General features: G+C 46.3%; 1 protein-coding gene across 7 annotated transcripts in view; it reads right to left on the bottom strand.

The window, feature by feature from the left end:
* PRLR (prolactin receptor) overlaps window positions 1–26,187 on the bottom strand; it is a 346,542-nt gene that overhangs the window by 55,776 nt on the left and 264,579 nt on the right. For 6 of the 7 annotated variants that reach the window (XM_054031490.1, XM_054031492.1, XM_054031491.1 and 3 more), the window contains one exon: window positions 10,915–10,984. The gene's annotated coding sequence lies outside the window, so the exon portion shown is untranslated. Of the gene's footprint in view, window positions 1–10,914; window positions 10,985–13,969; window positions 14,039–26,187 lie in introns of those variants that run through there. The other variant, XM_054031494.1, reaches the window with a different exon arrangement.

Below are 26,187 nucleotides of genomic sequence, written 5' to 3'. Positions count from 1 at the left end.
CTGTATTCCTGGGTAGCCCTGCCAGGGTGGGGAAGTTGCCTCAGCCATCCCACCCCTTCCACTATTCTCTGGGGAGGGGGACGGGGCGGGGGTCAGGTGGTGCTGCTACCAGGTGGCCCTGTGGGAGATGGGTTTGTTGCTTTGGCCCCCACCCCTCTCACTGCACATGGGAGGAGAGGCCATGGGCGTAATGTGGCTGCCAGGGGAGTACAGTGCTCCTTGTGTCATGCTACACCACCCCCATTTCTGGGGGGTAGGAGGGCTCGCAAGCCTTTGGCCAAGGGTACAGGTGGACTGCAGGTGCCTGCTCCAGGAGTTGCTCTGCAGGAGCCAGGCAGAATGCCTGGTCCCTTCCCCCCACCCTCCCCTTGGGGCAAAGCAGCAGGTATAGGTAGTGGGGGTACCCTCCCGCAGGGACCCAGCCCTGTCCTAATGGAGGCACTGAGAGTGTGGCCTCAGAGGTGGGTGAGGGTTCACCTAGGCAGCTTTGCCAGAGAATTGTGGGCCTGGGATCGCAGCCCCATGGGGAAAGTTGTGCTCCGTCTTTGCAGGAATGGAGTTCGGGTGAGGACCAATGGCCTGCCACAGGCGCCAAAGAGAATCACACACTGAGGGGAGCAGCTGGGCAGGACATGGGACCTTGGCAGGGACAGTTCTTTTTTCAGGATAGTGGTGAACCGGAAGAATGCCTGGGATGGGATTGTGAACCCCTCATACAGGAGGTCCATAGGATGGATTCAGGGTCTGAGTTCAGGGTTAGCGAGGGTCCAAGCCTCACTGAGGTGGACGAGGATGCCAAAGAGTGGATGAGTCACCCTGGACCTGCGCCCCATTTCCATAACCTGCCAAGAGTTCAACAGGCATCCTCAGGATGCAGCGGGGCATGGGGGGAGGTGAGAGTTCACCAGCAGGTTGCAGATAATGAAGGAGGGGATTGCAAACCTTGGCACTTGGGGAAGGGTGGTGGCCCAGGTCCCTCTTCCCTCAGAATGCACTGCCTAAAGGATATGGGGTCACCTGGCAAAGTCATTGGCATTGGTGGCCCATAAGTTGGATAGTCTGCCTGACAAGAGTGGGCTCCTCTCAGATGAGGAAGTAACACTGTCAAAGTTTAGGGATGGGACTCAAATCTTACACAGGAATATGGAGCAATTAGAGAGGGACCTCACTCTGGCTCCAGAGGGCATCATTCCTAATGAAACTCGGGCAGGAGACAAGGTAGTTAATGCCTATAGAGCTTATGCGGGATCCAATCACTTACTCAAGAATCATGTCTAAAGGGGCTAAGGAAAAGATTTGGAAAAGGGAATTTGTGGATTTATTTACCTTGTTGTTCGAGGACGAGCAGACAGAAGAAAGGGGCAAAATGCACAAAAATGAGGACAAACCCCATAGACCTAAGATGCCTCCAACTCTTGAGAACTTGTCTGCAGCCTTTTGCATTTATGTGAGTATAATTTGTGTGAGCAACCCACGAGGCGTATTTCCTTATTCCAGTATAGAACTTAATAGTGAGGGCTTGTGCTACATGGTTGGACTGCATGGTTAAGATATGACCAAAAATTTAGACAAAGGACAGCAAAGGAACCTGGGGTAAAACAGACCGGGAATTTTGGCTGGAGCATATGACTTCTTATCACCCTGTCCAGCTGGCATTTACAGACAGCAGGTGGACAATGCCAAAGTCTTATTATCAAAAGGCGGCTATAAAAGCCAATGTGTGCTTTTGCATTTAATGATGAGAGAGGTTTTCGATCCCAGTGCAGGCACAAATACCGCTGTCTGAGGTGTGGGGGTCAGCAGAGTGCACTCTTCTGTTGTGGGGCGGAAAAGGCAGCTCCAACAGTGCAGTAGGAAAGGGGGTCCGCAAAGTTAGTGTTTCAGGAGATGCTACAGGCGGAAGCAGTAATCATGGAAAAGGCTCCTTCTCCAGTCAAGATACAGGTTGAGGGGGGGTGTGGGGGGGAGATGCAGCTTATTTATGGAACAGATTTTCAGGTGGTTTTCAAAGCCCAGGTGAGGGTATGAGGTGCCGTGCCACTCTTAGGCAGAGAGCTTGAAATCAGAATGCCAAACCCATGAAAAAAAAAAAAAAAAAACAGAAATTGGGCTTGTTTTTGGCTTAATTGGCTTGTGAGTTGTTTGTTGGCTACTTTTTGCTTGTAGCTTTTTGCTTTTTTTTTTTTATCAACTCCCGGCAAGCAAGGGAAAGGGTGGGGGGCAAGGGGCAAGCAGGGGCAAGGGTGGGGAGAGAATCAGGAGTGCACAGCAGACCCACCACAGTCCCAGACTGCATGCCGGGAGGGGGGGGAGAAATCTAGTCACATGACTGTTGGGGTTCTTAGGGTGCTGGGGGGGGGGGAATCTAGTCACATGACTGTTGGGGTTCTTAGGGATTGGGTTGTTTAGGCCTTGTTTTGAAATGGGATTAGCTTGATTTTTGGCTTATTGTGAAAGTTGGGGTGTTTATTTACCGTGTGAAAGTTGGCAACTAAATCCGTTAAAGGCTTCGAGCCTAAACTAAAGGCAAAGATTACCTTGAAGGTTGCAGCAGGGAGAGTGGCAAGCCCTATCTGAGGGAATTGCACATATCTCCCTGGGGTGCAGTTCTGAAGAAGGCAAAGGGTGAATACAGGCTTATCCATTACCTGTCATATCTTCAGGGCTCATTGGTAAATGATTATATTGACCCCCAGCTGTTCAGTGAGATACCTGTCATGTGATACTGTGCTAGCCATGGTTAGGGAATGTGGCCCTGAGGCAATGCTGGCAAAATGTGACATTAAGTCTGCATTTCAGTTGCTACCAGTGCATCCCAGGGACTTTAACTTGCTTGGGTTTCAGTTTGAAGATCATTACTGCTTTGATAAAGCCAAGCCTGTGGTGTGCTCCATGTCATGTGCCACTTTCAAAAGATTCAGCTCCATGTTGGCGTGGGTGATGATGTATGAGACTGGCCTGCATCACTCAGTCCACTACCTTGACAACTTCTTATTTGCAGGAAGATTAGTGACAGGCAACTGCAAGTACATGCTTCAGGCATTTCAGAACCTAGCTGAGCACCTCGAGGTCCTCCTTGTGATGGAAGAAGAAGAACTAAAAAAACCCAGAAGGCCCTGCCCAAAGTTTAGCATACCTGGGCATTGACCGGGACTCAATTCAGAGTGTCTCTATGTTATCTACAGAGAAGTTGGAATCAGTCAGGGTGCTGATACAGGCTTTCAAAGGAGCAAAGAAAATTTCTCTGAGGGAACTACAGGTGATCATGGGGCACCAAAACTTTGCTTGCCAGGCGATGACCCCCAGTCAGGCATTTTGTACCCATCTGGCATCTGCCTCCTCTGGAGTGTGAAAACCCTACCATTTTATCAGAATGACAAGGGAAATGAAAGCAGACTTAGAAGTGTGGGAAAGGTTTCCAGAAGAGTTTAATGGGATTTCGATATGGTATTTGGAGATGTTGCTCAAGATGGAGCTGTAGGAACAATCTGACGCCTTGGGAAGCATAGGTTAGGGTTTTACTTTCAAGGAGAGGGGTATGCGCAGAGGTGACCAGAAATCTGGATGGCTCACAATATTACAAGGGACATCACCTTCCTCAAGTTTTTTCCTATATTAGTGGCAGTCACTATTTGGGGAGAAAACTTTCAGAATAAAAATGTCCGTTTCTGGTGCAACAACACAAGCTGTGGTTCGTACTGTAAACCGACACTTGGCTAAGACTGCGCTGGTAATGAGGCTGTTGGGGGCTTTCATTTTACACTGCCTGAGGCTTAACTTCCTTTTTCACACAGTGCATGTCTCAGGAGCGAATAATGGTGTTGAAAATGCTCTCTTTCAATTTCAGGACAACAGATTCTTGGAACTCACTCCGTTGGCCAGCAGGAGTTCGGTGATACAGCACAGGGACATCCCTGACAATTGTTTGGAAGTTTTCAGGGATGATGGCATACCTATGTCAGATGAAGATATTGATATATGGCTATGGGAGGTGAGGGAATGGAATGGGGCAGGAGTTGCGATGTCAAGCAGCATGGCTGGGGCAGGAGAGAGCGACCAAGCTAGTCACTGGCGCGCCCTGCAGCCGGTTTCCAGTGCAATTAAGAAAATAAAATGAACATTTCCCAGAAGTAAAAGACCTGGGGGTCTTGGGATAGGGTGAGACGTCGTGGCCCTTGTGGGAAGAGGTCCCGACCCTGCTGCACCCTCTGTCCCCCTCGAGGTGGGGAGGGTGCTAGGTCTTGAAAGAGCTGAGTCTTGTATGTAGGCTGAGGAGAGCCTACCCTGAGTTATGGGATATATGGTACGGAGCCCTGTAACCTTCCAACTGGAACCAATTAAACACCTGGCGTAGGAGAATATGGGTGGGTAGTGCCCCTCCCATGTTAAAGTTTAATAAAGTTGCAGCCTGCTGCTTAAAATCTATCCATGTGTCTGTCCTCATTTTGCTGCTGTGTCTGCAACAAAAACAGATAACAATAAGCTTCACTGGAGTGAGACCTGGGCTGTATCACTGTTTCATTAGCCGGAATTATTGTCCTGGAAGCATTAGTCAACTGGAATGATCCACGAGAGTGAGCTAGAGGGCAACATATTGCCAGGGTGTGTTTGGTAAAGGGTTATTATTTAAAGTGTTCTACTGTGTAAAGTAGAACAGCACTGTGTAAAAAATGGACCCGCCTGACGCAGTGGATATGCTGTGTGTTCAGTTTCATCTGCTGAATTTAATGAAAATCAACGTTCTTAGTACTTTTCAATCCTGTGAGCTCTGCAGATTGGACAGGCTGCTAAGAGAGAGTGAGCAAGCTAGATTCTCTTTCTTCTTGTGCATAATCCACAGGTTTGTTTATTAAGAGTTAATTGGGTATGCCTGGGCAAACTTACTAAAGACCATTTGGTTGCATAGGTATAAACTGAGTTATAATTTAGCCTGCAGGACCTTTATTACTAGTGATGATGTACCCGTCGGAAAGAACCAGTTTTCCACTCAGATCCTAGGACTGACAATTAAAAAGTCATCATTTTACTTGTAAAATTTGATACAGAACTGATTTAGAAGTAATAAGCATGAAACCTCAAAATGCCATTTTTACAGAAAAGAAATGTACTTCAAACAAATGTATATATATATATATGAGAGCAGGAGTAATTTTTTCACTTCTAGAAATGAGGGCTGGGACTTTCTCACTGTACATTTCTAACTGGAATAAAACATAGCTGGTCTGTCAAACTCCTCATTGCTTGTGAATCCAAATAATCAGAAATAAGAAGGTACTTTAGAAGTATATACAAAATAAGGAACAGGTCAAGTGGGAGCTCCTGTTTCTAACAAATTTAAAACTAATCATAGAATATCAGGATTGGAAGGGACCTCAGGAGGTCATCTAGTCCAACCCCCTGCTCAAAGCAGGACCAATCCGAAGACAGATTTTTGCCCCTGATCCCTAAATGGCCCCCTCAAGGATTGAACTCACAATCCTGGGTTTAGCAGGCCAATGCTCAAACCACTGAGCTATCCCTCCCCCCATAATAAAAAGATATGTGATGAATTTTTACCTGGTTTATAATTAATCTGTGGAATTCTGTCCCAAAATATATCACCATGAGACAGAACTTAGTAAGATTAAAAAAAGGATTAGATCTGCATATGGTTAACAAGAATATCTGCAGTTATAATATACAGGATATAGACTGTCTTGCTTCAAGTTATAAGCAAGTATTAACAGCTTGAGGTTAGGAAGGAACTTACAGCATGGTATTTTTTTTTTTACAATAGTCTAGTATCAGGGTTTTTTTACACTTTCTTCTGATGCATCTAGTAATAGCCACTGTTGGACACAGGATGTGAAACAGGATGGATTAGGAAAATAATTGAAATACAAATAAAGCCCAATTAAAATTGATGATTAAATCAGGATTTCTTCTTGCTGATTTAAATCATGACAAAATTGATGATTTAAATTGCTGTGATTTAAACCATTCCACTTTATATACACCCCAAGGACTATAGGAAAAATGAAACTTGCTAGTATTGATGGGATAAATTGGTGAAATGGTGAATCCAAACTATGGAACATAGAACTTTATGGGAAGGATTTATTATGGTAACAGACTGGATTGTCTCAAATGAATCACAGATACATAGATTTTAGTATGTGTTTCCATATATATAAGTATCCTAAGTCACTCCATGAAGAATGGTAGGGAACTGTGCAGTCCTTATAGCACAACTTTATCATGCTCTCACATCAATTCATCATTTTTTATTGAAATTTTAAAAGTTTGAAAACTGTATATAAGTGTGAGGTGATTAGCTGTCCTGTTTTGTGGATCAGATTTAATGTTTCCAAAATATTGTCTCTTAAAGAACCCTGAGAACCTTGTCATTTGCCTGGGGCTCATAAACATATGGCTAAACACCATGAAAAGCAACTTTATCCTGACATCTGTATTACTACCTGAGGGAGTGTTAGCAACAAAGCCACGAATTTCCAAGCAACACTGAAGCATTCACCATTCGTTATGATGCCTGTGCTTAATCACTGTTGCCCACTGCTTACTGTTTGTGGCCCAACCGCTGTCTATAATACTTTTATTGAGAACACATTATTTTAAAATCTCTTCTTTCACTAAAAACTAAATACATACCTAGCCATAATTGTATCAAGAGAGCAGATTTCAAAGAATGGTTATGTACAGTAACTTGTTCTTCGAAATGTGGTTCACATATGTATTCCACTCAGGTGTGTGCGCACCCAGCATGCCTGGATAATTTTCTGTAGCAATACCTGTCAGGGCAGCACATGTGCTGTCCTCTTTCTGGCCCCCTCCACGGCTATTTAATGTCAGCGTCACCCCAATCCCCCTTAATTCATTTGCATCAGAATATGAGGCCAGAGACTCCAATGCAGGACCAATCCCCAACTAAATCATCCCAGCCAGGGCTTTGTCAAGCCTGACCTTAAAAAACTCTAAGGAAGGAGATTCTACCACCTTCCTAGGTAAACCCATTCACCACCCTCCTAGTGAAAAAGTTTTTCCTAATATCCAACCTAAACCTCCTCCACTGCAACTTGAGACCATTACTCCTTATTCTGTAAACCCTCTTTCAGGTAGTTGAAAGCAGCTATCAACGCCCCCCCCCCCCCTTCTTCTCTTCTGCCAACTAAATAATCCCAGTTAACTCAGCCTCTCCTCATAAATCATGTACTCCAGCCCCCTAATCATTTTTGTTGCCCTCCACTGGACTCTTTCCAATTTTCCTCACATCCTTTTTGAAGTGTGGGGCCCAAAACTGGACACAGTACTCCAGATGAGGCCTCACCAATGTCAAATAGAGGGGAATGATCACGTCCCTCAATCTGCTGGCAATGCCCCTACTTATACAGCCCAAAATGCCATTAGCCTTTTTGGCAACAAGGACACATTGTCGGCTCATATCCAGCTTCTCGTCCACTTTAACCCCATGGTCCTTTTCTGCAGAACTGCTTCCTAGCCATTCGGTCCCTAGTCTGTAACAGTGAATGGATTCTTCCGTCCTAAGTGCAGGACTCTGCACTTGTCCTTGTTGAACCTCATCAGATTTATTTTGGTCCAATCCTCTAATTTGTCTAGGCCCCTCTGTATCCTATCCCTAGCCTCCAGCATATCTACCACTCCTCCCAGTTTAGTGTCATCGGCAAACTTGCTGAGGGTGCAGTCCACGCCATCTTCCAGATCATTAATGAAGAAGACATTGAACAAAATCGACCTCAGGACCAACCCTTGGGGCACCCAGGACTGACCCTTGGAGACAGTTCACACATGTATTCCACTCAGGTGACTTCCAAGCAGCTCAGATAGGAAGTGGGGCTTGGATCTAACTGAATAATGATCGCAAAACTGTTTCTCTTAAACTTGCATCATATCTGGAAGCAATCTGATGACATAGTGCTGAAAAGATATGTATGGAAGACCATGTAGCAGCCCTACATATGTCTGTGTTAGACTGTGTTCTTGTGGACTGAGCTAAGAGCCCTTCTGGAGAAGGAAGTTATGCTATCCAATAGTCTGTTGTGATGCAAGCTGCAATCCACCTGGAAATAGCCAGTGCTTAAACTGCATAGCCTTTCTTTCTATCAGCATATGAAACAAAAAGGCAAAGGAGATGCTCAAAAGGGCTTGGTTTTGTCTAAACCTAATAGAACTAATGCTCTTCTCTTGTCTAACGTATGAAGGTGCCATTCCTCACTATTGGAGTGCAGCTTTGGGAAGAATTCAGGTAAGTGTATCATTTGGTTCAAATGAAAGGATGATACAGATTTTGTCAAAAATTTAGGAGGTGGCCTTACGGCTACCTTATCTTTGAAGAACTGGGCACACAGAGGGCCTGACATAAGGGCCTGAATTTCTCAAGCTCTTCCGAGTGAAGTTATTGCAATGAGAAAAGCTATCTTTTGAAAAAGGTCAGTCAGAGAGCAATTAGCTAAAGGTTCATATGGTGGGTCCATAAGAGATGCCAGCGTTGCATTTAGGTCAGACATAGGAACAGGAGGTTAAAGACGAATAATACCTTTGAGAAACTGAACCACCATTGGATGAGACTGCAGTGGATCTCAAACTTCATTGCCTGTGACCCTCCTTCTGACATCAAAAACTACTATATGACCCCAGGAGGTGGGACCGAAGCCTGAGCCCACCCCAGCACTGCGGCCCGAGGTGGGAGGGGGGGAAATAGGGGGAAGCTGAATTCAAGGGGCTTCTTCCCTGGGCAAGGGGAATGTAACCTTAGCCCTGGGCAGTGTGGCTCGGGCTTCAGCTTCAGCCCCAGGCAGTGGAGCTCGGGCTTTGGCTTTGGCCTCAGCCTTAGGCCCCAGCAAGTCTAACACTAGCCTTGTGACCCACTTTGGGGTCCTGACCCACAGTTTGAGAACCCCGGGGTTAGAGAACACTGACTTTCCCTCATTGGAGATCACCAAGGTTGCAGCTGACCTGCAGGGAACTGAGAGAAAGACCTGAAATCCTGTCTCTCTCACAGAAATAGGCACCTAAGTCCAGGCTGCAGAGAGGTGCGTAACTCTGCTAGCAATTTTCAGCTGTGAACCCTCCCCTGCAGTTAGGTACCTATGCTGTTTTAACAAGAAGGCCCAGGGGCAGGAGGGGAGGAGCTCCCTCATAGTTTTCAGCCCAGTTCAAGTTCCCCCTCCACCTGAGATGGCTAAGGGATTTGAATAGGAACTTGCCACCTCTCAGGTGAGTGCCCTAGCCATTGGGTTATGTGTAAGGTTAAGCTTTTGTCACAGTTATTTTTAGTAAAAGTCATGAACAGGTCGCAGGCAACAAACAAAAATTCATGGAAGCCTGTGACCTGTCTGTGACTTCTACTAAAAATAATGGGGGGGGGGGGGGGCTGGCTGCCGGGGAAGGGGATTAACATCCCCAGGGCCCCCATCGCCCCCGGCATGGGGCTGAGCGCTCCAGGGCCCCCGCCACCCACGGCATGGGGCTGAAGCTGAAGAACAAAATGTCAGTGTCTGAAAATCACGGAATCTGTGACTTCCATGGCCTTGGTGACAAAATCTTATCCTTAGTTATGGGGTATTCTGATGTGGGGGCTCCCTTAGTCTATTGAAGCTGTTGCACTCTGGATAAATACTTGAAGAGTCATTGGTACAGTGGGCTAGATCCTGAGTCTCCCACATCCTGGGTGAGTGCTCTAACCACCAGACTATAGAGTAATTCTCCAGCATATTCATTCTCATTCTGTCTCTCTCCCCACATGCCCCAGTGACTCTGAATATTTATCCAGAGTGCAACGGCTTCTACAGGGGAGACTGAGGGAGCCCTCACATCAGAATATCCCAAAGCCCACTGGCTAGGGCACTCACCTGAGACGCGGTAGATCTTTTTTCAAATCCCTTTTTCCCCTTAGGCAGAGGGGGGACTTGAATCAGGGGTCTCTCACATCCCAGATGAGTACCCTAACCACTGGGCTAAAGGCTATGAGGGAACTCCTCCTCCCCTCCCCCCACGCCTGTTCTGTGTGAACGTGCCTGAAGGGCTGGATCCGTTGGGCATGATCAGAGGATGCCTACGAGATCAGATTCCTTCATGCAACTTAGGTGGCCAAACACTGGTCTTCCCCTGGTCTGTGAATTGCTCCAGGGCTGAGGCAGAAGATAGGTGTCTGGATGCCTAGCAGGAGACAGCAGCGCACATGATCAGAAACAGAAACATGGATCTCAAGGGAACTTTTACAGCAGGAACTTAGGTGAGAATTTTGTGCATTGCAGTGGTGCCAAAACTGAGACTTAGGCACCCAAGTCCCTGTTTTAGGTGCCTAATTCCTTTTGTGCACCCAAGCCTTAAGCACTTAAAAGTCCACTGGGAGTTAGCACCTAAATACCTTTAATCTGGCCCTAAGTCTCCAAATCTTCAGCGCCTGAGTCACTGAAAATGGAACTTAGGCACTTAAATATTTTTTTATCCAGCACCTAAATAGATAAATATCATTATTCCCATTTTACAGATGGGGAACTGAGAACAGAGTGATAAGTGATTTACCCCAAAATACACAGAGTCCCACTCTAATGCCTGTATCACATGACCATTCTTCCTCTCTGAACAAAAAATTAAGCTAATAAATGACAATCTTTCATTCTGCCAGTTTCATGACTCTGTTTCACTCCCCTGCCAGGTTTGAATGTTTGTCACTTTGGGATCTCAACTTTCTTTGTAATTTCTTTTGAGAGAGAGAGAGAAACATGGGCATAAAGTTACAGAGAACGAAAATTAAAAACAGCTGTTGAAATACTAAGTAAATCCAGTATTAGAATTTACAGAGGCCCAATACCAAGGTATTTTACTGTGATATAACTGATTTAGTACTATTAATACATAATGTATTCATAAAATTAATAAAATCTAGCATCCTACCTGTAGGATTCATTTATGTGAGGGAGTCTTCTTGGTAATGTTGTTCATGTATGCCTGATCAGTTGATTATCTATGAGAAGAAAGAGAAGGCATTTTACTATTAAAGAGAAAGTGAATGATATTTTCTATGCAAAAATATGCCAGAGGCAACATTTATTGTTGGTGAAAGCAGATATACCTATACCACTGATGAATTTGGCCCTTCAATTTTACATACAAACCCCAACATTTTTATTCAATTAAAAAAAATTGGGAGAAATAATGAAAATTAGTGGAAAACACTGTAATGTTGGATCCTTTTCTGTCATAAGTACTGTACCACTGAAAGGAACAATCGGTGAGTTTCAGAATGCACAGTTTACATTCATCATTTGTACATTGAAGCTGGATGTCTTACAGAAAAAGCACTGTACTTAACTAACTTTTCCCTGTTACCCTTCCTCAGGTGGTAAACCTTTGCTTTCAGTGCCCGCATAGTGAATGACTAACTGATACAAGGCTCAATGGGCAGTTTGTCTTCCAGTAAGGAATAAAAAGTTACATATGAAACTACCAGCCCAGTCTAATTTACTTATAAAATCTTCTAATTAGATGCAGATTGAAATGAAACAAAATATTTTAACATTTAGCACTAAGGGCACTCTGGATAGAGTATGGAATGTGTGGGTCTGTGGTGGTCGGGAGTGGGGGTGGGGGGCTGGACTAACAAATTAACAGGGTATTCTTGTGTTTAACTCCATTTCAATAAACCTAATGAGATAGAGCAAATTTAACTGAGGAAAGTGAACTGCATTTCTCTTCTTGTGTGTATGTATGTAATAATTTAGATGTCATAAAACAGAATAAGGCAGAAATATATGTTTATGTTGAAGGGAAAGACTGGACTTAATTATCCAGATGAGATGATGTAAAAAGTACATTAAGGTGGAGCTCAGCAATGCAGGAACATTATCTCTGTTTTACACAGAACAGAAATCAGGTGCCAGATTCATTCTGGGGATAATAGATTTAGTGGAGTTACACCAGGAATAAATTTGGCCAAGACTGCCTAAAAATGAAAATTACAAAAGAAGCTTGAAAATATGAGCTGCCTTGGTGTTCTAGGCTTCACAGGGAATAGCTTCTTTCTTTCTTTCTAAGTATGCATTTGTCCTTTAAATACAGGAGATTAACTGTGGGTGGAAATTTACTGATGTGATATTCAAACAAAAAACAAAACAAAATAGTGTTTATCATTATCTATTGCAGATTGTTGGGTTTAAACGTGTTTCCTCCTACATTTCCCAGTTTCTGTTCCTTGATCATGCAGCAAAAGCATATGGCTATCTACTGCCACTGAATATTACTCTGAACTCCTGATTGATTTAAATAGGAAGAGTTCTACACGTGCACTGATGGAGGACTGCCCCCTAATGTCTCATTTCTGACATTAAAAAGTCATTTTCACCAAAAGCCAGGGTGGTGTCATAAACACAGAATTGTTCATAGGATCATAGATTTTAAGGCAAGAAGGAGTCATTCTAATCATCTTGTATGACCTCTTCCTGTATGACACAGGCCAAAGAACTTCACCCTATTATTTTTGCATCAGAGCATTATGGCCAAGGCAGGTCTGGGGCAGACAAAGAACACGGGCTACAGGGAAATAAAATTTCTTATCTGAGTAAAAGTATGTCCAACAATTAGCAACAGTAGCGCAAGCAGAGAAAATTACTGGCTATGTAAATTGCTGTTTGTTTAAATGCTTTCTTTTTCAAGAGGACCTCAGTGAGAAAGACTCTCATCAAGTAACTTATTCTTTGTACTTTCCTGAGTACATGTTGTACGTTCAGGCTTGCATTACTTGAGTGATTGTGGAGTTGTTCACTAAGAGTACTGAACTATCAAAAAAAAAAAAAAAAGGCACTGCTCTAAACAAGTTAATATAAAAACGCAAAACCCTGTTATTTGCAGTGGTGAACATTCCCCAAAACTCCTGGTAAAAGCGGTTTATAGAAAGCCTCTTGATTAAATGCTAAAAGTCACTAATGCTATAAGCAGATTAAACAACATGCTGTTTTAATTAAGAGAGACAGAACAATATTATCCTTGTAATCTAAAGCTCAGTAAAAACATTTCTATGTTAGTATATGAGAGGAACTGCTGGTAATGAATGTGATAAAGCAGTATCTGGCTTTCGTTTATATGGTTTTAAATAATTAAAGTAACTCCTTAGGCATCTCTGACTTGAAGCATTATTCTGCATGTCCAGTGAAGATAGGAAAAGTAGCAATGGGTTTAATCTGCAGCAAGGGAGATTTAGGTTAGATATTAGGAAAAAATTTCTAAAGCTAAACTCTGGAATAGGCTTCCAAGGGAAGTGGTGGAATCCCCATTGCTGGAAGTTTTTAAAAACAAGTTGGACAAACACCTGTCAGGAGTACTTGGTCCTTCCTCAGCACAGGGAGCTGGATTTGGTGACCTCCTGAGGTCCCACAGGGCCGGCTCCAGGCACCAGCCCACCAAGCTTGTGCTTGGGGCGGCACCTGGAGGGGGGTTGCATGGTGTTCTGGCTCCGGCCGCCGGGGACAGCGGAGCCCCGGCTGGGCTCTCCTGCCTCCCCCGGGCACTCTGGCTGCCGGGGAAAGCGGAGCCGCGGCGGGCTCTCCGCCCTCCACCCGGCGCTCTGGCCGCCACTCCGCCCTCCCCCCGGCACTCTGGCCGCCGGGGAGAGCTCTCCACCCTCTTCCCGGCGCTCTGGCCGCTGGGGAGAGCGGAGCCCTAGCCGGGCTCTCCGCCCTCCTCCTGGGGCTCCAGCCGCCAGCGGAGCCGCGGCAGGCTCACCACCCTCCCCCCGGCACTCTGGCCAGTCTGGGAGAGCGGCCTGCGGCCGGGTTCGGTGCCCGCCCCTGCCGCGCTGGGGGGGGGGGGGGGCGGCGGCGGGCAGCTGGAGGCTTTTTTGCCTGGGGCGGCAAAAAAGCCAGAGCCGGCCCTGCCTGTTCAGCCCTATTATTTCTATGATTTCCTTGTACAAACCCTCAATTGGATACACAGGAAGGAAATAAACTCATCATACTTAGCTCCAGTTTTGTTGGCATTGTAGGTCTGCTCTCGAACCTGATTTCTGAACATATGCTGTTAACACATTTTGGAACCAGATAGTTTTCCTCAGGTCTTCAAAAAGGTGATTGCTGAGCCATAGCATGAATAAAAACACTTCAAAATGCCCTTCTAAGAAACCAATTTGCAACAGACAATCAAATTTTCAAACTGCTCTGGTCACCCAGCATGCCAAGCCAATAACTTTGTTTCTGCTGCTCTCTCAAAGCTCTGCTCCACTCCATGCAGGTGCTCATTAGGAATCCCAGGTCCATCGTCCAGCTGGAGGGCTCCTGTTTAATAATGGGGCTTGGTGGAGAGAAATATTAAAACTCTTCAAGGATGCAGCCGGAGTCTCTGTCTGGATTGAAGTAAATTCACCCTTTGATCAGCAGTCCAAATTTCATTTCTCTTTTCTAACTTTCTTTGAAGTGAAAGTGGATTATTCATGAACATAATCTGAATGAAATACAGCACTCACGTGAACCACCTCCCCTATTCCATCCCAGCCTTCCCTTGAACAAAGGCTTCCAGGCAAGCCAAGTTGTGTTTGTTTTTTAAGTAGCAAGAAATGATCCAGAGGATATCGATTGAGAGATCCAAACAGTCAGCTGTGCTCATTTCCAGAATTCAGATTTGAACTCTGATCTCCAGAGGTGGAGTGGTGGTGCATTAACCTATTTATTCTACTCCCCAGAAAGTGCCAGAACAATATCACAGCTGGTACTCGTGACCAGATTTCCTGAGGGAGACTTTCAAGTCTTTAACAGCAAGCACACATGAATCATGCTTCAAGCAGTGCATTAGAGCCAAATCCTGCAAACCTTCCCTCATGCACCAAGTACAAAGAGACTACTTACATGAACAACGATTGCTCACATAAATGATTCAGGATTGGCCTTTTGCCAGTATTGATTGTCTAGCAAGGTAAAGTGTAAGAAAAGTGTCTCAATCTTAACCTACTGTTGTGTGAACCACCTCCACTTTGCTTTCCCTTTTAAAATCAGCGTAAGTACTATACAGCATGCTACAGTCTGGAGCATTGCCCTTCCACCCTTCCTGTCTCCTTTTTGAGCTCTACACACCTCGGTTATATGATGAAGAAGTAGCTACTTATACGCTAGACGGAAAAGCGCTTCAGGTACTTGTATTTGAAGAAAAAAATATTTCAGGAATAAACAACTTACATCCCGTACAAAAATGAAATCTGCTTTTCATGCTTTTCCGTGAGTCGAGTTCAGATTATTTAATGAACTGGGACCAAAATAGCTGAGGGCTGAAATGCAGGATGCCGTTTCAAGGAACTCAGGGTTATGACTGCAATTCTTCTTCTTTGGCTATCCCTCGATGCGAGGATGATGTCTGCCAAGGGGGTACATTGGTGAGTTTTTAAGTGGCCGAGGAGCCCAATTCCTGCCCTGCAGGTTTTCCCACAGAAGTGACAGGTGTAATCTTGGAGGAGACATTGTTGTTGGCTGGACTATTGTGCCCTTTCTTTCCTCCTTTGTCGCTTCTCTGTCTCATGAGCACATCTGTTCTCCTCAAAGTGAGCTGTGACTTGGTGTATGGTGTGTGCTACTGCGTTCTGTTCCGCGCCGAGTCCTCCCAGTTTGTTGGGTTGATATCTCCCTTTTTAAGGCGCACTTTCATTATGTCTTTGAAATGCTTCCACTGCCCTCCGTGACCCCTTCTTCCCTTAACGAGAGAAGAGTACTTGCTTCGGAAGGTGAGTGTCAGGCATAGGTGCACAGTGGCCAGCCCAGCGGAGTTGGTGTTTCATGACCTGTGCTTCTATACTGCTGATGTTGGCTGCAGAGAGAGCGCTGATGTTAGTGTGTTGGTCTTCCCAGCTGATCCTGAGAATTCTCCTGAGGCAGTGCTGCTGGAACCACTCCAGCCACTTGAGATGTTGTCTGTAGGTTACCCAGGTCTCACACTCATAGAGAAGGGTAAGGATGACAACTGCCTTGTAAACCAAGATCTTGGTACCTGTTTGCAGATCCCTATAATTGAAGACTCATTTGAGTGGTCTTCCAAAAGATGTGCTGGCACAGCAGATCCTATATTCAATTTCTATGTCAAAGCTGGCTGTTTGGGAGAGCTGGCTGCCAAGGTACAGAAAATGGTCCACATTTTCCAAGGGTTCTCCGCTGACAGTGATTTGTGGAGTAAGAAGAATAGTTTCTGCAGGTGAGGGCTGGTAGAATGCCTTGTTTTCCTGATGTTGAGAGAGAGAGAGAGACCCAGTTTGTGATAGGCATCTGCAAAAAGATTTAGGGTGCTTTGCAGGTCGGCCACTGTGTATGCAAGAATGACACAGGCATCTGCATACTGAAGGTCAGTGATGCCTATTCTCGTGATCTTAGATTTTGTTTGGAGACGCTGAAGATTGAGGAGTTGACCATCCATACGATACTCAATCCCGATTCCGTCAGGAAGGACTGCAATTATCAACAAATCCAACCACATTGCTTTTGTACTAAACGTTCTTAGCTTGCTCCATTTACTATATGAGCAGGTATGACTGAATTTTCTCCTTGGAACTCAAATTTGAATCCAGTGCCTGTAAAAACTGAGCTTTGGTTTACACTATGTTTATCAAGTTATAAAAGTTTTGTTATAGTGACTAGTGATACTAGAGTTGTGAGAACTTGGAAAACCCTGTTTGTGACAAAGCTCTTCCTCTTCTGCACACCTTTCAAGTGACACATTTGTTTAAGGTTCTAAAGCCTGTCTAATCTTTTGGGTTTTTTTCATGCAAGAATAGGATTATTTTCAAGTGAAATGGTTCAATTTTCAAGTAAATGAACATCAAAACTTTTCAAATTCAAACCTGAAATTCCAAAAGGGAAAATTGCATTTAGATGCACATATGTTTTATATAAAACATTAAATTTCTAATGTTTGCACAGAGAAGACCTTTGTTTGAATGGAAATAGCGCCATTACACAAAAGTATAATGAAAACCACATTTCTAGTGGCATTTCGTTTTAAAGTGTTTGCTATTTTCACATAACTAGGAAACATCAGAAACTTTTATGCTTGCTCTTTTTATTGTCCGCTTAACATACTGAATGGCCTCCAGTTGGTGGATTTTTTCTAAATCAGTTTAATGGGATTTAATCACCGTAATTCAGATCTCTAGCAAATTGTTTTGCTGCTTCTCTAATTAACACCAGCTGATTTTGCTTAATATCGCATTAAAAACAACTTTAACTGGTTATATCTGTGTAGGTTATATTTTTGTTTGTGCTATCCAAGGCTCATATTCTTATGTAATCAAGTCTTTTATATGCTAACAGCATTCACATTGTGTTTAATCCCAAACAGTATTTTTTCCACATCACTTGAAATAAAAACCTTTGTCAGTCATCAAAACAGTTATTATTTTACTAAACAATAGGAAGGGAGAACCTGTCAGCAAGGATTTTTGGTTAGATAATGACACAATACAGGCTCTTTAATGATGACTTATATAAAGGCTGACTTTCTACTCATACAAAAGTCATTTTAATTAGAAACTTGATTCCACACCTCCAATCTTTTATGTTGGCTGCATCTTCCCATTTCCATTTCATGGGTTAGTAATGATGCCTTTTATGGCTATGTATGCTTGCCTGTTCCTGGATGTGTGCCCTGTTCAGCCCTACTTTACAGAATTTAAATTGAAAACACATTGAGAGAATATACATCTATGACTTAAATTATACTTTTACCTTAACCCCCAGGGTGCCCTACTGAAGCCATGCTGGATACCTGATGTGTTGCTACATATGTTCGAAAAATATTGCAACACATTTTCAAGCTGATCCAGCCCTCTTGTGCGGCTCTAGCAATGTAACTAGGGTTGCCAACTTTCTAATCGCGCAAAACCACTGAGCTGGGGCTAGGGCAGGGGGTTGGGGTGCAGGAGGGGGTGAGGGCTCTAACTGGGGGTATGGGCTCTGGGGTGGGGCCAGAAATGAAGGGTTCAAGGTGCAGGAGGGGGCTCCAGGGTGGAGCAGGGAGTTGGGGTGCAAGAGGGGGTGAGGGCTCCAGCTGGGGGTGCAGGTACTGGGGTCAGGCCGGAGATGAGGGGTTTGGGGAGGAGAGGGCTCCAGGCTGGGGGGTGGGGCCGAGGGATTCAGAGTGCAGGAGGGGGCTGTGGGTTGAGGCAGGGTATTGGGGTGCAGGAAAGGTTCTGGGGTCTGGGGTGGGGGTGTGGGCTTTGGGGATCTGGGTTTGGGGGGGCTCAGGGCTGGGGGTTGGGGCTCAGGGTTGGGGAGCGGGCTGACCTCAGGTGGCTCCCAGTCAGTGGCACAGCAGTGCTAAGTCAGGTTCCTTGCCTGTCCTGGCTCTGCGCTGTGCCCCGAAAGCAGCCACCAGCAGATCCAGCTCCTAGGCAAGGGTGCGGTGGGAGGGCAGGAGGCTCCACGCGCTGCACTCACCTGCAGGCACCGCTCCCAGCTCCTATTGGCTGCGGTTCCCGGTCAATAGGAGTGCAGAACTGGTGCTCGGGGTGGGGAGCAGCGCACAAAGCCCCGTGACTCCCGCCTTGGAGCCAGACCTGCTGACTGCTTCCGGGGCACAGCGCGGTGCCAGGACAGGTAGGGACTAGCCTGCCTTAGACCCGCAGCACTGCTGACTGGACTTTTAACAGTCCTGTTGGTGGTGCTGACCGGAGCCGCCAGGGGCCCTTTTCGACCAGGCGTTCCGGGCAAAAACCGGACACCTGGCAACCCTAAGTGTAAAGGGGGTGTGAAGCTGCTCTAACTAGACAGCTGGGAATCGCAGAATCCTTATGTTGGAACAGCCAGCTCTCTAAGGTCCCCCCACCTGCTGTGATAGTTGGGCCTACAAATTTACTCTAATTGTGGGCTCAACTGTAAAAAGTACGTGAAAATTCGTCACAATAACTTATAATAATAAGTGTTGATAGGAAAAGGTATGGAAGGGAGACAGACTGAATTAGTCCAAACAAAAAGGCCTATTGATATAACTCAAGGACTGTGTTAAGATCATTCCTGGTAAACAAGAGGATTTGAGAACTGAAAATTAATAAATCAAAATTGGTATGTCAGATATTAAGCCCAATTGGTGGACAAAATAATGAGGGAATGGGTTATTCCACCCTTCACTCCTTTTTGGGGTCCTTAAGAAAGAGACTTTGGGAAGAAAAATTGGCTGCTGGAGTAAGTGTCACAATCATGGCTCCCCCCCACCCCCACATCTCCAGGGACCCTGGACCTTCTTTTTCTTAATTGTGAGAGTTGTTCTGTCCAGACTGGGCCAAAGAAAGGGTCCCAGATGCCACTGCCACATCCATCTGCTTCAGCTAAACCCCAAATATCACTTGGGATGTCTCTCTCTTCCCCCACATGTCCTTTTTCTTCCCCACCTTATTTCTTATCTTTCCTATATCTCTCCTTTTGCCTTCTGTGTAATAAGAGTGTGGTTAGCAGGCCAAGAATGTATATTTGGCAAAACTGCTGTAAGCCTGTGACCAGAAAGAGGCAACTAAAAGCAATGCCCTAAACAGGCTGATGCTGTAACAAGTTTGCCAGATCTCGGAGTGGCTGACACGACCGTGTGCAGTGCCTGTGTTTCTCCACAGCGAGGTTGTAAGTGAAAGTGAACACCAGAGATAGAAGCTGCATTTTCTATCTTTGCTGTTCTTTTCTCTTCCCTTGTGTGTATGTGTTTTATTTTGTCTTCTAGAAAATGGGATTGGACTTTAACAACAGCAACAACAACAACTTCTCTTTTCCCCAAAAAAGACAGTTATTACCATCTTTGATACGATTTAAAAAGACTGTCAAACAAGGGGATTTTTCCTTCCAGAAACTCTCTCCAGCTAAAGGGAAAGGGCACAAGGGATATCGTTAAAATGAAACCCTTATTCAAATACTTAACATTTCAAATGCTTTAACTGTTTTTCCTTCTTTTCTGTATCTTTAATAACAAGTTTTAAAGGATTTTTAATGGTGTGTGCACCATGATACGAAGCAGATAGCTCAGTGGTTTGAGCATTGGCCTGCTAAATGCAGGGTTGTGAGCTCAATCTTTGAGGGGGCCACTTAGGGATCTGGGGCAAAAATCAGTACTTGATTCTGCTAGTGAAGGCAGGGGGCTGGACTCGATGACCTTTCAGGGTCCCTTCCAGCTCTATGAGATAGGTATATCTCCCCCCACCTCAAAATCTATGTAGCCCAAACCTTGTTTAAAATGGTTTAATGTTAGACAGTGACTGGGTTATGTTAACACCTCTGGCCTATATATACACCATATACATTAACACACTACACCTCACTCCCAGCCTAATAGGATACACAGGATCCCAAGGAAGGGACCAAAGCTGTAGCATTGTTGCACTTCAGTGGTACCCATCTGATACAGCAGCCATTATCAGCATATATAAGCTAGAGCAGCTCAGAGCAGCTCACACATACACCTAGACTCATCCAGGCTTTGGCATTCCTAGAGATGGCAGGAGCCCAAAGATGGAAGAAAGCCACCTCTCTTCCTCTTCCCCTTGGGTTCTGCACCAAGTTCAGCTCAGCCAGACTAGAAGATTAGACCTGCAGACATTATATAAACAGGGCTAGGCTCTGGATGGAGTAAATCAGATAGAGAGGAACATGGAAGGGTAGTGCAGACATTTAGAAATTTGTCATCACAGACATACATGACATACATTTCAGGACCAAAAGGTTATGATGTGGCCCATGTAAGTCCATTGCCCTTTGTGGGCAGTATTAGTACCCTGTATTTTTTTTTCCTAAATCATTTTCATTACTACATGTAGTTCTGGATGTTGCAACTTTTATTGCTGTCTTTTTACTCTGATCCATAAACATTAATCATTCTGTGTAAAGTAGTTTCTCTTAATTGTGACAGTGCCAGGTCCTTTCTTAGCTTCAGTCTGTGATCATTTGTATTTCAGCCTGCCACCCTCTAAAACAGATCTACAGTACAGACCTTTCCTATTGTCTTCAAAAAACAAAAACAAACCCACACCTCTGTGCATGGTTGAAAATTGGCCAAGCTTGTTTTAACTTATGTAACCAATCCTTATACAGGACTCTGATTGCTATAGCAATAAGTAGTAGTTTAATGAAACAGAGCAATTCTCCACATCTAAATACTGCTTAATAAAGCACACACTGCAGAACAAACTTATTTTACAAAGCCTTTCAACAATAACCTCTGCAATACACTTAAACTGCTTCAAACTCGTACTGCCACCTGAAATAATATGCAGTTGCAGAACTTGTTTGTCTGGTCTGTACTATATCGTGAGCAATTTGGAGCAAGGACTGTGAGTCATATGTCTGCAGAACAGTGAGCAAACTGTCAATACTCAATGAGCAGCAGCAGCATAGGGACAAATCCTGCTGGCCTTCAAAGGGAGTTCTAGCTGAATAAGACCTGCAAGCATTACCCCCAACATACTAGCAACCGGCAATCTTCCAAAGGTTCAAAGGTTTAGCAAAACACACAGATGTTTGTTTAAGTGTCTAAATACGATTTTTTTTATTACAATTAATGGGGCTGAAGATCATCTGGTACATGCTTCCTCCAGTCATGCCACAAAACAGCCTCTCTCACAATGATTCTGAGGTGTTGCTGAGGCCTCAGATACCAGTGACTTCAGAAAGAGTTTAGGCCCTCAGAACTTCAGGGGTCATGCCCAATATTTCTTCTCCCCGTGCTGGTTGAAACCACTAAGGGTGAAATTCTTCCCTTGAAGGCTAAAATGGGACTTGGAGGTACGAAGACCTTGTGCTGGCCCTGGGTATATAAGTGAATTTCACCATCAGTGTCAAAGAACGTAAAAGGAAAATGTTAAGGGATCTTTTCAAGCCTCAGAAAAACCTTTGATTTGGGTATAGATAGAGTTTTGAGAGAAAGTTCTTATTTTATCCACCCCACATCTCTCTAAAACAACTGCCCTAATTCACACTGGATGAGTCATCTCTAAAACAATAGACATGAGCAATAGCAATCATATTGGTCAACAAAGTAGAAAGATTTATCCTTAGGGTGACATTTTAACTTTTCCCTTTTCTTTTTAACACACTCTTAAATGGCCTCTTTGTCTTTAAAATTACAAATTGTGTCTGTAAAATATAAAAAGAAATGATAGTTAATGTACTGTAGGCCTGGTTATAATGATAATCCACTAGCACAGATCTTTGAGCTCATATGGGGGTCTCATTGACTGGGATTTATATTTGCAATTTGTTGCCTTGTTAATTAGATCAGCAAGTGAGACCCGACTGCAGCTGTAGCTGCTGCTGCCGCCTGGAAGCTCCCTCTATTGTGTGTCCCCCTTGCTCTATGGAAAATGGAGTAAGCGGGGTGCAGGAACAGGGGGGAGGGGGACACTCTGACATTAGCCCCCTTCTTCCTCCCCTCCCCCCCGCACAGCAAGCAGGAGTCTCAGGGAGCAGCTCCAAGGCAGAGGGCAGGAGCAGCACATGGCAGTGGGGGGAGGGACAGCTGCAATTACTAGCCTGCTGGGCAGCTGCTGCACAGGGAACTTAGATAGGGTTACCATACGTCCGGATTTTCCCAGACATGTCCGGCTTTTTGGGCTCCAAATCCCCGTCCGGGGGGAAATCCCAAAAAGCCGGACATGTCCGGGAAAATCGGGACATGCGGGCCAGCGGTGCCGGGCTGGGGGGTCGGGGGCCGGCGGTCGGCAGTGCCGGGCCGGGGGCTCGGGGGCCGGCGAGACCGGACCGGGGGTGCTCGGCCGGGGGCCCGGGGGCCGGCAGTGCTGGGTGGGCGGGGGCGCTTGGCCGGGGGCCCGGGAGCCGGCAGTGCTGGGCGGGCTGGGGGTGCTCGGCCAGGGACCAGCAGTGCGGGGCGGGCCGACCCAGGCTGGAGACGCCGGGGGGGCCAGACTGGGCCGCGCCTTCTCCCCCCACACCCCTCTTACCTGCTTCAGGCTTCCCGCGAATCAAATATTCGCGGGAAGCAGGGGAGGGGGCGGAGTTGGGCGGGGCGTGGGCGGGGTTGGGGGCGGGGCCTGGGCCCAGTGGAGTGTCCTCCTTTTGGAGGCTCAAAATAACTTAGGGGAGCGGGGAGCTGATAGGGGGGTTGCCGGTGCACCCTGGTTCCAAGCCCCCACCAGCTAGCTGCAACGGGCTGCTCTTCCTGCAAGCAGTGGACAAAGCAGGCGGCTACCAAACGACGTTAGAAGGGAGCATTGCACAACTTTAAATGAGCATGTTCCCTAATTGATCAGCAACGTAACAACGAAACAACGTTAACCGGGACGACTTTAAGTGAGGAGTTACTGTACTACATTCAGCAGGGGGATCTTCACATGGTATAGAGCTGCTGTAGTGACTCATATACCATCCCTCTTTCTGCAGTCAACAGAAGGAGCATGAGGCCATAGCCACCTGGCACAAGATGCAGCTGTCTGAAGACTGTTCTAGTCTATTCAATGGGATTGACCCAGTACTGAATTGCCCAGGAGAGGGAGAGTGTAAAGGTGGCATAAAGCTACCTTTGCACTGCCCACTCCTTAGCTGCACTAAATGCTTCGTGACCATCAGGGCCGGCTCTAGGATTTTTGCTGCCCCAAGCAAAATCAATTTTGGCCGCCCTCCCCCCCTGTTTTTTTCTTACCACCCCCCCCAGCCCCTCCTCAACTCCGCCTCTTCCCCAAATCCCCAGCCCTGCCTCCTCCCCCCAGGCTCTCAAACCTGGGAAGGAGGGGGAGCAGCGGCGCGTGAATCAGCTGTTTCGTGCACTGCGGCCGCTCGGGATCTCCTCCTCCCTCCCAGGTTTGAGAGCCTCGGAGGGAGGGGGAGCAGCGGCGTGTGAATCAGCTGTTTTGCGCGCCGCGGCCGCTCGGGATCTCCCCCTCCCTCCCAGGTTTGAGAGCCTCGGAGGGAGGGGGAGCAGCGGCGTGCAAATCAGCTGTTTTGCGCGCCGCGGCCGCTCGGGATCTCCCCCTCCCTCCCAGGTTTGAGAGCCTCGGAGGGAGGGGGAGCAGCGGCGTGCGAATCAGCTGTTTTGCGTGCCGCGGCCGCTCGGGATCTCCCCCTCCCTCCCAGGTTTGAGAGCCTGGGAGGGAGGGCGAGCAGCGGTGTGCGAATCAGCTGTTTTGCGCACCATGGCGCGTGAGCAGCAGCAGCGGAGGTGAGCTAGGGCGGCCGGGGCACATTTTTAGGGGCGGCATTCTGGCGCCGGCCATTCCGCCCCTAAAAATGTGCCGCCCCAAACACCAGCTTGTTTTGCTGGTGCCTAGAGCTGGCCCTGTTGACCACAGCTGAGTTTCGGATCCAATATGTGAAAATTTATAATTTTGTGAGAACAAGCCCATTAAATGAGCACTGTCCATAGTGTGTGCTGAATGAGACAAGAGTCCAGTGGAATAAATACTATGTGATCATGTAATCAAACACTTTGTCATTATGCATATGCACAAGGAGCCTGAATAAGGGTTGCACAGGCAACATTCCCCCACACCTCCTTCCCTCCACCATACTGGTTCCCAGTCTCCTTGCCCAACTAGTCTGTCTCCTCTAGCCCTTAATCTGATTTTAGCACCCCCCCATCTCCCTGTCTCCCACACCATTTTCCTCCATGACCCAGTCTCATTGCCCAGTCAGTCCCAGTCTCCACTCCCCAGGGTCCTTGTCCCAATCTACTCCCCCAGCCCTGCCTATAATGCCCTAGGTCTGGGTTTTGCCCCCTCTGAATTTGAATCACATGGGTTCCTCCTCCACATTGTCGGGATGCTAGCAGGCGGCTCGAGAGCACAGGAGAGACAGATTCACTACTCTCAGCTGCCTCCCGTGTCCAGTCCCACCCTGAGCTGCCGCAGTCAGGAGCAATCATTACAGGGAAAGAGTAGCTTTGACCCTGTGGCTCTGGGCTGGAGGGAGCATGCTCAATCACCTGTGGAGATGGTGCATGCACAGCCCAGTCACAAGTAGGAGCTTGGAGGGGATGGCACATGCTCAGTCTCTATGACAGTGGTCCCCAAATTGTGGGGCATGCCCCATTTGGAGGGGTGCAGCGGGGCCTGGTCCAGCCTTGGCAAGGGCAGGGAGAGAGCGCTACCTAGCCCCACTCTGCCCCCAGCTCTGCTCCGGCCCCGACTCCTGGCTGTGACTCTGCTTCTGGCCCCACCCACAGCTGCAGCCCGGGACTCGGCCCCTGGCTCCCAACCCCGGCTGCTGGCCGCAGCTCCACTCCTGGTTGTGGCCCCCCAAGCACAGCTCCGCTCCCGACCACGGTCCCTGGCTCTCGGCCTGGCCACAACTCCGGCTTCAGCGTTAGCCTCAACTGTGGCCCCGCTCCTGGCCCTGGCTCCCAAACACATTTGGGGGCAGGGCGTGGATGGGTAAAGAGGGGCATGAGGTAAACAGTTTGGGGACCACTGCTCTATGGGAATTGTGCACGTGCCGTCTGGCCAACATTAGCAACCCTGAAAAGCTCAAGCATGCTCAGTGAGGATGGAATCTTTGGAGATTTTAGTGTTAAACTCTAGCAAGTCTGTATAGAGCATGAGTAAACTACATTTTTTCCAAAGGCTTATAACTTCACCAAATTTTCCATACAAATGGAAAAAGGTACAACCTTGACACAAAGGCCACCACTCTGGCAAGTCCCTGCTGCAAACCATGGGGATGCTAGAAATTTTCAAAGTAAAGCGCACAAGAATTTAACACGGACAAAACAATCTATTTTCCCATAGCTTCATTGTCAGAAACAGCTGAACAATTTTGGCTGAAATTTAAAAGGAAAAAAAAAAAATCAGACTGAGGCAGACAGCATGAAAAATTTCAGCCTGATTGATTACAGTTTAGCAAAGTTATAAGCTAAAGAAAAAACAAGGTCTTTATAATGGGAAGTGTTGGGCAACCTTAATAACGGTTAGTGCTACCAGCCCTGCCTTTATTATAATTATTTTCATTGCATAAAAAATATTTTGGCAGATTCCCACGGAACTGCCTTGTGAAACTTCACTCTGGAGGCAGGTTTTTTCCTTGCCGTCTGCTTCACAGTTCACTGTCAACTTATATTGAAGGTTAAGTTTTACTTTATGGGCCTGATTTTCCCTTTGCTTACAGTGTAAATCAGGAGTAAACTCCATTGAAGTTAATGGAGTTTCACTAGTGTGTGAAGCTGGTATGAAAGGAGAATCCAGCTCAGTGACTTATTGTGGCTCTGTGATTTTTTTCTTTGTGT

Source organism: Malaclemys terrapin, chromosome 6 (assembly GCF_027887155.1).
Source record: "Malaclemys terrapin pileata isolate rMalTer1 chromosome 6, rMalTer1.hap1, whole genome shotgun sequence".
Taxonomy (NCBI): Eukaryota; Metazoa; Chordata; order Testudines; family Emydidae; genus Malaclemys; species Malaclemys terrapin.
The sequence above is the reverse complement of the archived record's forward strand: the minus strand, read 5'-3'. Positions and strand labels throughout refer to the sequence as shown.